Below are 13,154 nucleotides of genomic sequence, written 5' to 3' on the forward strand. Positions count from 1 at the left end.
CATCAGCACCACAGCATCACACAACACAACAACGCTCTCTCTCTCTCTCTCTCTCTCTCTTTCTCTCTCTCTTTTTTTCTCTTTCTCTCCTCTGATTCTCTCCTCCGCAGCCTTAAAGGTGCAGGGCTACTGCTCTTTTAAAGAGAGAGCCAAACAACCAAATCCCATGACCACAGGTGTAAAGTAACTATACAGGCTGTACATCAATTCAAGCAATGGCACGCCACACATGTATGCAGTAAGTGTAAAACTGAGAAAACACTAACAGCAGTAAAATCACAGTTGCGTGTGACAGCTTCCTCTAAATGATCTTAATTGCAGGACATGAATTTATGTCATTTAATGTGCATTCTGTTAAGATTCAGGACCCCTGAGGGCGTGTGAGTTTTTAACTGCTTTCATTAATTGACCTTGACAAATCAGAGCATTTGCTTCTTGAGCAGTGAGGCGCTGGGCCGACTCATTGCGTTTCAGGAAAAACATTAACCTTTAATTAGATTTGACTAGCCATACACTGACTGATAATAATAGAATACATGTGTGGTTTCTGCAACGTTTAAAATTATACAGCACACATTAAATTGTTAATAATATGTATAATAAATCGTATAAAATATACTTTGTTTTATTACTTATACTGTATACGTTAGTGTACGTACACTACTATTAATAAAGGTGCTAATCGATGCAATAGAAGAACCATTTTTGGCTGTATGGTTCCTTTAAGATCTGAAAGACCTTTCTGTTTCACAAAAGGTTTTTGTAGTGAATTTTTTTTTCTTTAGATTATAAAAAGGTAAGAAAGAAATGGTCCTTTTGAAGAAAAAATAAAACATTAACATGAAGAACATTTTGTAGCACTTTTATTTTCACATTTATGCATTTGGCAGACTCTTTTATCCAAAGCGACATTACAAGGGATGCATTTTTTAATCAGTATTTGTTATTGGGTTTAAACACACTGCTAATGCTCCATATTTACATTTACATTTATTTGGCAGATGCTTTTTCAAAAGCAACTTACAGTGGATTATGTGTTCCTGGAATTGAACTCACAGCCTTTTCTATGCAATACATTACTATGCAATGCCATATCACCAAGCTACAGAAACATACAATTTTTAAGAATGTATTTTTTTAATTATAAAATTTGTAGGTATTATATTTCATGCTGAATTGTATGTTTCTGTGAATTGATTTGAGAGAAAGGGAACTCGTGTAATATTTCTCTGGGTCAATTAAACAATTTAGCTGCCTTTATTGACAGCAAAAACACAATTCACCAATCAAAAAGCAAGTTTTCCACAAGAGTACCAGGTAACACTTTACAGTACAAAAAATTGTGTATTTGTTAACATAGCAGTTGATTATAACACTGTTCATGTTAGTTCATTGTGCATTAGCAAACTTTTGATTTAAAGGCGGGGTGCACGATTTTTGGTCAGGCCGAGAACCAAAACACACTTGTAGCCAATCAGCAGTAAGGGGCATGTCTACTAACTGACATCGTTGCCTGGGTTGCGTATGTGTGGGGTGGGTTTATCAAAAGAGGTCCAGATTCTACAGGGGTAAGGGTAGGGGTGTGTTTGTTTAGGTGATTTTAAATGTCAACATTGGCTCTCAGAGATTGTGCACCCCGCCTTTAAAAATATTTATAAGGAAATGCTGAAATTAACATAGACTAAGATTAATGAATGCTGTAGAAGTATTGTCTGATCATGTCAGCTAATGCATAAACTAATGTTAACAAATACAACCCTATTGTAAAGTTTTACCATCAAAGTATTACTGACTTCTATATCTTTGGTGTGATTTGTAAATAAACCGTCCCAGTCCTGTCTTTACAGACTCTGTCTGTGATTTTCCGATTCAGCACAGATCTGTGATCGCTGCAGAATAACAGAAGCTGTCACTCATCACTGCCAAACCCAAGCACATCATTAGAGTCAGCCGCCGGGACACGAGTAACCCTCAGCTCCGGTCGGCTTTCCAGAAATGCGCTCGCTCGTTTACCCTGATACATTTAAATGCATTCGCAAGATGCAACTTAATAGAAAGTGCCTGTGGTGATACACTCAACAGGCATGCAAATGCAACATGATGCAAAATCAGGTGCAGAATAAAATAGCAATGGCTTTATCTACAGTACGTCTCTTTTTCAGTTGTAATGTTTTCTGTCTTCACATGTGCTGCACAACTCATTCGTTTCCCCCCGGATCAACCCCCATCCCCCCAAACACACACACACCCGCCCATACACCCATCACAACCTCTGCACCATTTACTGAATTACACAGCTCTCTTCCAGATCCCACTGTCATGTCTTTTCTTCCAGCTCACATTTGTTATTTAACAAATCATTTTTACCCATTAATGCACTACCTGTCTATATAAATTTCCCCCTGTACACCTGTAAAAATATATAAAAAACATTGTGCATTGCTTTCAGTCTTGCATCTGCTCAGACCAGGCAGACTGATGTCACAAAAGGACATCAAAAGGATGAAAGAAGATGCGTTTGTAACCAGTAACAACGGTGATGCTCAGCTTTGCGCAGCAGAAGAGGCGGTTCATGTGGCAAGTTTAGCCAAGGGGAGTCTGTTGGTTGCCATCACAGAGGAGATATCAGGGCGGCTCCCGGTGTTCTCTCTCAGGGAGCGAGACATGTGCACCCGGCGATGGGTATGTGGTGTCCGTCGAAAGGCATCGCCCGTGGATGCGTCTCTCCTGTGGTTTGAGCACTCGTGGTGACTCCAGCCTAGAGGACATACGGGGGGACATGAGGGACTGGATTAAACAGAGAACAGCTTATTATGGAGGAGTCTAAAGGCATATGATTGCATGTGTTTCTAAAATGATTTTATTTGTTAAAAAAAATGCATTGATCTGCAATGTGCAAATGTTGTGTTTTTTATTTAAAAAAATTAATTATGAAAATGTAATTTTTTCCATTTCTTTATACTTGTCTTATTACAGAATAAACCATGATGTGAGTTGATATTACAGCCTTAAGATGTGTTTCGCAGGAAAGCCTTTTTCAGTTCAACACATTTGAAACAATAATGCTCCCTGTAAATTTGTGTTTTCAGCATCTCTCGCTTTCTTTCACGGGCTTTTTGTCGACGTGGTTGATACCCATTACAGTTATGAATAGTCACTGTATCTGGATGGTCCCTGGAGCTCTGGCTATATTCTGCCCTAACAAGCATTTCTTTACTAGAGCATCAGCAATGTTTTAGCTGTTGGGCTGGAGAATCCCTTACAAAAGCACACATGCCTACAGCTCTCCCCGGACCCATCTTACACCCTTCTTTTCATCTATAATGCTGTTTGAATAAATTACTGATTCTTACTGGATGTCCAGAAATCACAAATCTTTCTGTGGATCTGCAATGAATATTTGTGGCAAAAGAGAGAAATCATTGGACAAACATTTTATACCATTCATGCAACATATTTTCCTTAATAGATATTATGCATTTTGTGAACACATTTACTATTCTTTAAAACTCAATAACTCAATAACACTGTTATAAAAAAAATTGTCAAAATGTACCCCAGGTGTCACTTGATTGGTTGAGATACTGAAAATATCTTTAAGGTATAAATGAATATTTTAGGTGTAAAATTGTACTTCTTGAAAGGGTGACAGCTGGGGTACATATCTTGACAATTTTTTTTTCTTTTTTAAAATGTATTAAATCTTTTAAATGCAATACCTTTCAATATACCTAACCATAAAGTTTTATCAAGCTTATTTTTTTAACATAATGTTCTTTAGATTGCGTAGGATGATTTTTTTTGTAGAAAACAAAAGAGTCACTTATATATTAATATATCTTATCAATGCATATCAGAAATATCAATGAAAACCATCAGTATAATTTACACTAACTGTAGTAAATGAACACACAATAAATGAACATTTCAAGATTCTTGCTTCATAATAAAATTGTATATTATGCAGAAATAAGCCCAGACAGTGTGATCAGATATCTTGTATCACACTGAAGCAGTGGCGGCCCGTGACTTCTTTTTTCGTGGGTGCTCGATGCGAAATTCTTCACAACATGTTTGTAGTCGTCATGTGTGTGGTTCGTAATTTCAAAATATGTGTTCTGCGCGTCGAGTGATCCTATGTGCATCATGTGTATTGTTAAAATAAGTGCCTGCTGCAGACACGTCTAAAGGGTTTATGATAAAAGAGACGCTTGCGTTTGCCAGATACCTACCCAGTCTCACAAAATTTCTTGATATAGTCACGTAACTTTTTTATAATTTTTTTCGTGATATTGTCACGAATTTCCAAGGTAAGGATGTCATTTTATGTAAATCTAACCCTAAACCGAAGCGACAATGGTAAGAAAATAGGACATAACAGTTGAGTAACCAATAGGGCTGGGCAAAAAAATCGATTTTTCGATTAATCGTTTTTTTTAAAAATGGTCGATTCAGAATCGATTCTCAAAGAGCAGAATCGATTTTTTTTTCATATTTTTTCCTGCAAACATTGAATTTAAGATTAACATTAATCAAATTATTAGTATTCTTCACTAGAAGTCACCCTCTTTTTTGCCTTGCGCGATGTTACCAAGGAGCCTGTCATTCTTTCATTCAGTGCTTAAAATGGTGGATTTAGGTGCTTCATTGACGTTGATGCCACCTTCACATAAAAAGTAAGAGGTATGGAAGCATTTTAGATTTTGCAAGCAAGACGACAACGACAGTGTTGTGGCTTTTAATTTCTTTTTATTAATTACCCACTTGAATCGAAAATTGAATCGAGAATCGAAATCGAATCGATTTGATAGCTTGTGAATCGAAATTGAATCGATCTAGAACATCTGAATCGATACCCAGCCCTAGTAACCAATATGTGACAATGACACGTAAACAGAAATTTGTGATACGATCATGAAAAAACGCAAAAATTCATGACAATATCACGAAAAAAGAATCAAAAAGTTACGTGACTATTTAAAGTGTGTAAATTTTAGCGGCATCTAGTGGTGAGGTTGCGAATTGCAACCAACGGCTTAGCCCACTGTTCACCCCTCGCTTTCGAAACGCATAGAGACGCTACAGTAGCTGCCACCAGAAAAAAAACATGTCATCGTCTGAGACAAAAAAGTTTGGCTGTTCAGGGCTTCTGTAGAAACGTGTTGGCACAAAATGGTGACTTCCACATAAGGGGACCCTCGTGCATGTAGATAAAAACATCTCATACAAAGGAAATAAAAACATAACAAGTCATTATGAAAAGGTCTTTATACGCCCATGATAATGTAGTTTTGTATATTATAATGCATTTCTGTCAAAAGATCCTTCTAAAAATTACACACTGTACCTTTAAGGAAGTGTCTTGTGTGTAATTTGTGAACGTGAGCGTCTCTTTTATCATAAACGGTTTTGACGCGTGTGCAGCAGGCGCTTATTTTGACAATTCACATGACGCAACAAACCTACACATCCTCATGCCCATGGCGTCATGCCCATGGCGTCAATATTTGACGCACTTGACCATGCGTCAATATGTTGACGCGGAGGGTATACCTTTCGCGTCATTTTTTGACGAACTGGGGACTTCAATACTATTACGTCCGTTGCATTCTCTTTCCTATTTTCTTACCATTTTCGCGTCGGTTTAGGGTTATATTACGCATATTAAACAGTGTACGCGAAATTAAACAGTTTAAACAGTTGTCACCTGGCGTTGGGGTTAGACACAGTTGTCACCTGGCGTTGGGGTTAGAGTTAGGTTTGGGTAGGGATGTCATTATGTAAATCTAACCCTAAACCGACGCGAAAATGGTAAGAAAATAGGAAAGAGAATGCAACGGACGTAATAGTATTGAAGTCCCCAGTTCGTCAAAAAATGACGCGAAAGGTATACCCTCCGCGTAACATATTGACGCATGGTCAAGTGCGTCAAATATTGACGCCACGGGCATGAGGATGGGTTGCAACAAACATATTTTGAATTTGCGCCACTGCACTGAAGGGGCTTATTTCGCGATAACAACCCGCTGCCTGTACATTATTCAGCTTATTACACAGCTATTCATAAAAGGAACATTAAATATTGATTTGATTTTTTTTATATGTTTATTTTTATTGTATGCAGACCTTCTGCGAGGAAAACTCGCATACTTTTAAGATAAGATAAGATGTCACGAACATACTATTTGGTTGAATCATTTGTAAATATGTCATATTGAAAGATATATTTAAATCGCATTTTTGTTTAATATTAAACTGTACCTGTCAAAATAATTTGCAGCATCCAGATTACCATGTGTTATTAGCGACTGGCCAATCAGAATTAAGCTTTCCAACGAGCCGTGCATAAAATACAATAACTCATTCTTGCCCAAATACATAAATCTCTATTTGATTTCATTAATACTGTACCAACAGGCATGCGATCATGTGAATGAGCTCGCTTTACATGAGAGGTCCTGCTTAATAAGGAAACTCCCATGAATCACCGGGAGCTAAATGAAATGGCACATCTCTCTCACACAGGAGAATAAGCGCTTGATTGGCCTGAACAGTCTTAATGACCTGCTGTTGAGAATCCATGTATTGATCATATATATTGAATACTCTGAGTCTTAAAGCTCAGCAGCATCTTCATTTGTGAGTCACTCCCTAAAGCGACACGGCCCATGTTGGACGTTGACAGAGTGCAGCGGTGAATACAGACACTTTCATCTGTATTAAACCTCTTCTGATATATTTACTTGAAGAAAAACATGCAAAAAAGGTTGTTTAAGATTTTTGTTTTCATTGTAAACCCATTCCTCTGATTATGACACGTTAACCTCACCCTACCTCATTGGCCACTGACCGCCACCCGCCTGCTGATCTGCTATTGGCTCTTCACATGATCCACGCCCAGCAGGACTCTTCAGACGCAATGCAATAAAACAGGGCTCTGTTGGAGAGAGAGAAAATGTGTGAGAGACGGATAAAGGAAGCATTGAATGAAAGAGACATCACTAACAGCGCCTTTCATACATCATTCCAGCGACCATTTTATTTTGTGACGTGTTTAACATTGTGCTCCATAACTAATGGTACAACGTTCAACCAAACAAAAACACTCAAATATAATTTAAAACAAGCATATTTTCCACAACATCCATCCTCTTTAAAAAAATAAACATTTGTCTAAAGGTAATGTGTCAATGAAGGTAAAATATAAGACATTAAAGTCAAAATTGTTCAAAGTTAAAGAAACCCATTAATATGTAATAATGTTGTCCGTGAGGGCACACATAGACTGTATAGCATACATTGCTCAGATATCTATTTAATATAGCCTATGGGACCCTGGACCACAAAACCAGTCATAAGTGTACTTTTTAAAAAAAAATTAGATTTATACATCATCTGAAAGCTTTCCATGTATGTTTGGTTTATTAGTATGGCCGATTGCTACAATATTGTGGCTGTTGCTACAAATATACCCGCGCGACTGTATTTATTAGATGTTTGTATAGAATAAGAATGTAATGCTTTATAGAAGTACTATTTTTTATAGGCTAAATGATGTTTACATTCCCTAAATTATCTGTGAGACTGTGGTCAGAGTCTAAGCCAGACTGAAAGAGAAGCGAGCCGCTGTTGGGTTTGATGCTGCTGGGTAATCAAAGACTGATTGTTACTCTTACAGCCGTGAAACACATCTGAGTCAACTTCTGAATCCTCACACGCGGGCTACAGTGTTGCTTAGTAACAAAAGCACATGGCTGACCTTATATGTGTGGTCATAAAAATGTATGAAGTTCCGTAATTTATTTATTTCTGTTTATTTCGGCTGTTAACCAGAGATTGAGTCCAGGCCATATTAGGTGATATTTATATTTATTTATATTTAAATTTGACAAATCTGCATGTTTACATTTTAAGTCTTTAAACACTTTATAAATGTTACAAATGTATTGCTGAAACACAATACAAAAACTTTTGACTATGTACTGCAGGGGTCTCCATGCCCGCTAAAGCACATTCTATTAATAGTCTCAATTGTAATATTTATTTATTACATATTTTTATATTAGCTTGGCTTGGTTTACATTTGTTAATCAACAAGTAAAACAAAAAAGTAGCCCTCCAGATTCATTGTGGTAGCCCTTGCTCACAAAAAGGTTGGAGACGCCTGATGTACTTAATTGTGGAGTTACACCATTAAACATTTTTCCACATATCTGTGTTCAGAATTATTTGGGCGGGGCTAAAACGGTAGCTTGGAGATGCACTGGAGCCACCGATCATGGCCCCGCCCCAACACAATCATTGAAAGTTGAGAGAGGCGGCAGCTGTCCTGTGAGTGGGCGTGGCTTCAACGGCAAAAGCGGACACGCCCCCAGCATTTGTAAGCAGAGATTTCTGCCCCTTTCTTTTTCTAAGATTTTGATAACTTATTTTATGTACTTGCCGTTTTTTAATCATTAAAATTTGGCTGGGTGCTTAAAGGTGCAGTGTGTAAATTTTAGCAGCATCTAGCTGTGAGGTTGCGAATTGCAACCAACGGCTTAGTCCACCGCTCACCCCTTGCTTTTAATACACATAGAGAAGCTACGGTAGCTGCCACCGGACAAACATGTCATCGTCGGAGACAACTTAGTAAAAAAAATTGTCCGTTAAGGGCTTCTGTAGAAAAATGGCGGCACAAAATGGCGACTTCCATGTAAGGGGACCCTCTTTGTATGTAGATAAAAATGTCTCGTTCTAAGGTAATAAACACATAACAGTTCATTATGAAATGTCTTTATACACCCCTAATAATATAGTTTTGTATATTATTTTGCATTTCTGTCAAGAGATTTCTGTGGTGTGTCAAGCTAAAAACACATTTAATATTGGACAAATTTTAACGTAAAGTAACACATGCAAAGCCCAGATGTCAAACCCTGTAAGTGCATCTGACATGTTTTCTTGTGAATTAGCATTTTTAATCAGACTCTTAATTGATTCTGCCAACAAACCGGTATTTCTTAATGGCTTGAGGCTGGGATTAAGCAGATTTTAAGTGAAAGTATTTGATGAAAGTATAATACGTGCAGAGAGCCTTCGGTTAATATCATTATTTTATTTTTGACAGATGTGGCGTTTAGCTTAATTTTGCTGCAAACTGTGAATATGGGACTCTATTCTGTATTACCCTTAACGAATTTCCGTGTTATAGTCATTGAATATTTTGCTAATTTATTCGTGTCATTGTCACGGATCTCCGCATTTTTCCGTGTCCGTACCACGGACTTTCTTTTCCATGTGAGTTTCACGTATTGGTTACTCAATAATTTTTCCTATTTTCTATTATGGTCCTATACTTTCCTATACTCTCCAAATATTTAAAAAGATAGAAGCCTGTTTTTCCTCTAAAACTATATGGCATACATATACTCCTATCTGGCATAATTTAAATTTACTTTCTGGTGGACAACCATTTGTACAGCCATCCTGGGCTGTAAAAGGTATTTTAACCTTAAATGACATAAAAGGAGAAGATTCGATACTAGACTTTCGAGATTTAATTGAAAAATTTAACATTTCCCGTAACACTCTTTTTTTATATTTCAAAATACGTGCTGTGTTAAAAACTCATAAGGTACCTTGGGGTAAAAACCTACAAACTCATCCAGTGGTGAAATGGATTTGCAATGCACCAAACACAAGAATTGCCTCATACTTTTATCTTTGTTTTTTAAATCTTAACGCTGATACATTCCCTAAAGCCAGAGCTTGGGTTTCTGACCTGAACACCTCTAATGGAACCATTCAATGGGATACAGTGTGGGATAATACTTTCCATGCATCCACAAACCCCAACCACCAATTTATCCATTTTAAAGTAATCCACAGGGCTTATTTAACTACACGTATACGACATGCTATGGGTCTATCACCCCACCCATTTTGCAATTTTTGTGGACCTGGCTGCCTGGACACTTTGATGCATATGCTTTGGGACTGTCCTGACGTACAACAATTCTGGGATATGGTGCTTGACGTAGTATACAAAGTTACTAGGATTCGTTTTCCTAAAGATCCTGTTATCTTACTGTTGAATGACAACTCTCAATTCCCTCTAAGTGAGAATCCGCGAAAGTTTTGGCTATCTGCTTTGACTGCGGCAAAAAAGCTACTTGTTCAACGCTGGAAACCACCTCACGACCTTTCATCTAAGCATTGGCTGCATTCTTTACTAGACATACTATATCTGGAATTATCATCTGCACGGTTTCACCACGCTAAACCTGTATCTTTGTCTAGATGGGAGAATTGGATATCTATAATCAAAGAGATTCTAGATACATAATCTGCACATAAAATGTATTAATATTTGTATAATTGTGTTTAATTTTTTTTTTTTTTTAATTTTCATTAATATTGTTTTAAATTCCATTTTATGTGTATAAATATGTACTTACAGATCTTTGTTGTTTATATCCTATATTGTGTCTTCCAAGTCCTGAGTGCAAAGGGATGGGTGAGGGAAGGGGGGAGGGCCAGGGATAATAATAATGGTCTAATACTTTCTATTTCTACTTTCTACTCTGCGAAATGTTCTATATGCTTTGTCAAAACCAATAAACACTGAATTACAAAAAAAATAAAAAAAAAAAAAGAAAAAAAAAATAATTTTTCCTATTTTCTTACCATTGTCGATTGGGTTTGAGCTTAAAATGACTTTCTGTAACATGAAATGACATCCTAACCCAAACCCAACTGTAAACCTAACGTCAGGCGACAATTGTTTAAAAATCCGGAAGAAATAGTATAAACCAATGGTTAAAGTGATATCCCAACCCAAACCCCAAATCTAACCCCAAACCAAAGCGAAAATGGTTTAAAAATAAGGAAAACAATCAAGTAACCAATACGTGAAACTGACACGGAAAAGAAAGTCTGTGGTATGGACACGGAAAAATGCGAAGATCCGCGACAATGACACGGATAAATGAGCAAAATATTCCGTGACTATACCACGGAAATTTGTGAGATCAGTTATTTTCAATGATTTTATCCCTGTTCTATATTTATTTGACTCTACCTTGCTCTGTTCTGTTTTTTCTAAACAAAGTCCAGTTTGGATAACCGGTATCCCATGCTTGTGCTTAAGGCTGACTGTAGCTTATTAGATCCCACAGGACACACAGATGTTAGGTTGGCTGTCTGCACAGCTGCAGGCCTGCCACGCACGGCAGATCCCGCAACTGTCTGACGGAGAGACGGCAGGTTGGCACAGATGGCGTGGAGTAGAGGTGTACCGGGGGCTGGAGCGAATGGGCTGGCAGCGGGGCAGGTACCAGCATCTCATCCATCTGGACCCATCGCTGGAGAACAGCCACGGGACGTTAACATTGTTTCAACTGAAGACCTGTCAACATGACGGACAGCTGAAAGAACAGGGCTGTGTTTAGTACATGCAGATGTTATATGTGCTGTTAGGAGAGTGAAATGTCTCCTCTGTGTGAGTTTAAATTATATGGTCCTATTATAATTATCATAGACATTATAATGTGCTGTAAGAGTTCTGTTTGGTTGCATAATTTTTGATTGCAATAATTCCAAAATAAACTGAGTCATTTACTCACCATCATGTCCATGACCAAATGTTTATATACTTTATTTTCTTAATTTGTGTTTTTATTGAACACAAAATAAAATAAGTTAAGTTAAGTGTAATAGTTGTTATAAGTTATGTAAACAAGATTTTCATGTCATTATTCATTGCCTTCTAAATTTTATTCACATCCAGGCGATTTGGTTCAGCAGGCCATAAAATTAGGTGCTGTACCGTTAAGCAGAAATATTGAAATTATAAAAAAAAACATTTGCGTCAGTCAAAAACAAAATGAACCGCTAATTGTGTTATACAACTCTATCAGATGATTCAACTTATTTTCATCACACAAAGCATCAAATTAAAAAAATTGAAGACAGGGCATCAGTATGCAGCTCTGGTTTATTTTTGTGACCGGAGCTCAGAGAAGCTGGAGACTTCATTCACTATCAGACAGGGTGTCAATCACTCCTGCAGTGGACGTTCTTTACTGCAGCCCGAGGCCTTCGGTGTGACCTAAATACAAAACTGTCAACAGAAAGACTGACCAACAAAATCCCACAGAATATGTCTCTCGATACTCAAATAGATGAATCACCCAACACATTTAGATTTTTATTGCATAAAAAAGTAGATTATTTACTTTAAGGTCATTGATGTGATGTCAATTTCAAAGTTGCATAATAGAATAAGACAAATGTCTTATGATAACATCAGATTGTAAGAACCCAAGAAAACCTGATGATATTCATTATTTAAAAATGTGTGTGAATTAAGGTGGATACTGTGACATTAAGATGACTGTCCCAATTTACATGAATGTGAGTTATAAACAACTTTAAATGCACATTTGAAAAAATATAAAAATATTTTAAAGATTTTAAATATTCACTGTGTAAGGGAAATATTATTGTGTTATGTATTTAATCATTACACTATTATTGAAAATATTTATTAAATCATTATCTAAATAAGAATTTTAAAAATGTCAGTTTTATGAATTTACATTTTGTTTTTTCAAAATATTATTTCGGAAATTCTTATTTGTCAGTATTATTTGAAATATTAATGTTATTTTATTTGGTTATTGCTTTTTGTATTTAAATATTAGCAGGTTTAGAAACAAACAGTCTCCCTCTAGTTATTTTAATATTAGTAAATATTACGGTAACACTTTACAATAAGGTTAGTTAACATTAGTTAATGTATTAACTAACATGAACAAACTATGAGCAATACATTTGTTACAGTATTTATTAATCTTTGTTAATGTTAGTTAATAGAAATAAAGCTTTTAATTATTGTTCACGTTAACAAGATTTTAATAAAGTATTAGTAATTGTTGACATTAACAAAGATTAATAAATGCTGTATAAGTGCAGTATATTATTAGTTCATGTTAACTAATGTAGTTAACTAATTAACCTTATTGTAAAATGTTACAGATTTAGACATCTGTAATTTTTATTTGCTTTTTGTGTGAAATTGTTGCCACCACCCCAACGAAAAATTATTGTAATATACTTTAGTATTTAATATAATTAACTGTAGTAAAAATCCTAAAAACTGTAATGTTTTT

Source organism: Paramisgurnus dabryanus, chromosome 10, assembly GCF_030506205.2.
Source record: "Paramisgurnus dabryanus chromosome 10, PD_genome_1.1, whole genome shotgun sequence".
Taxonomy (NCBI): Eukaryota; Metazoa; Chordata; class Actinopteri; order Cypriniformes; family Cobitidae; genus Paramisgurnus; species Paramisgurnus dabryanus.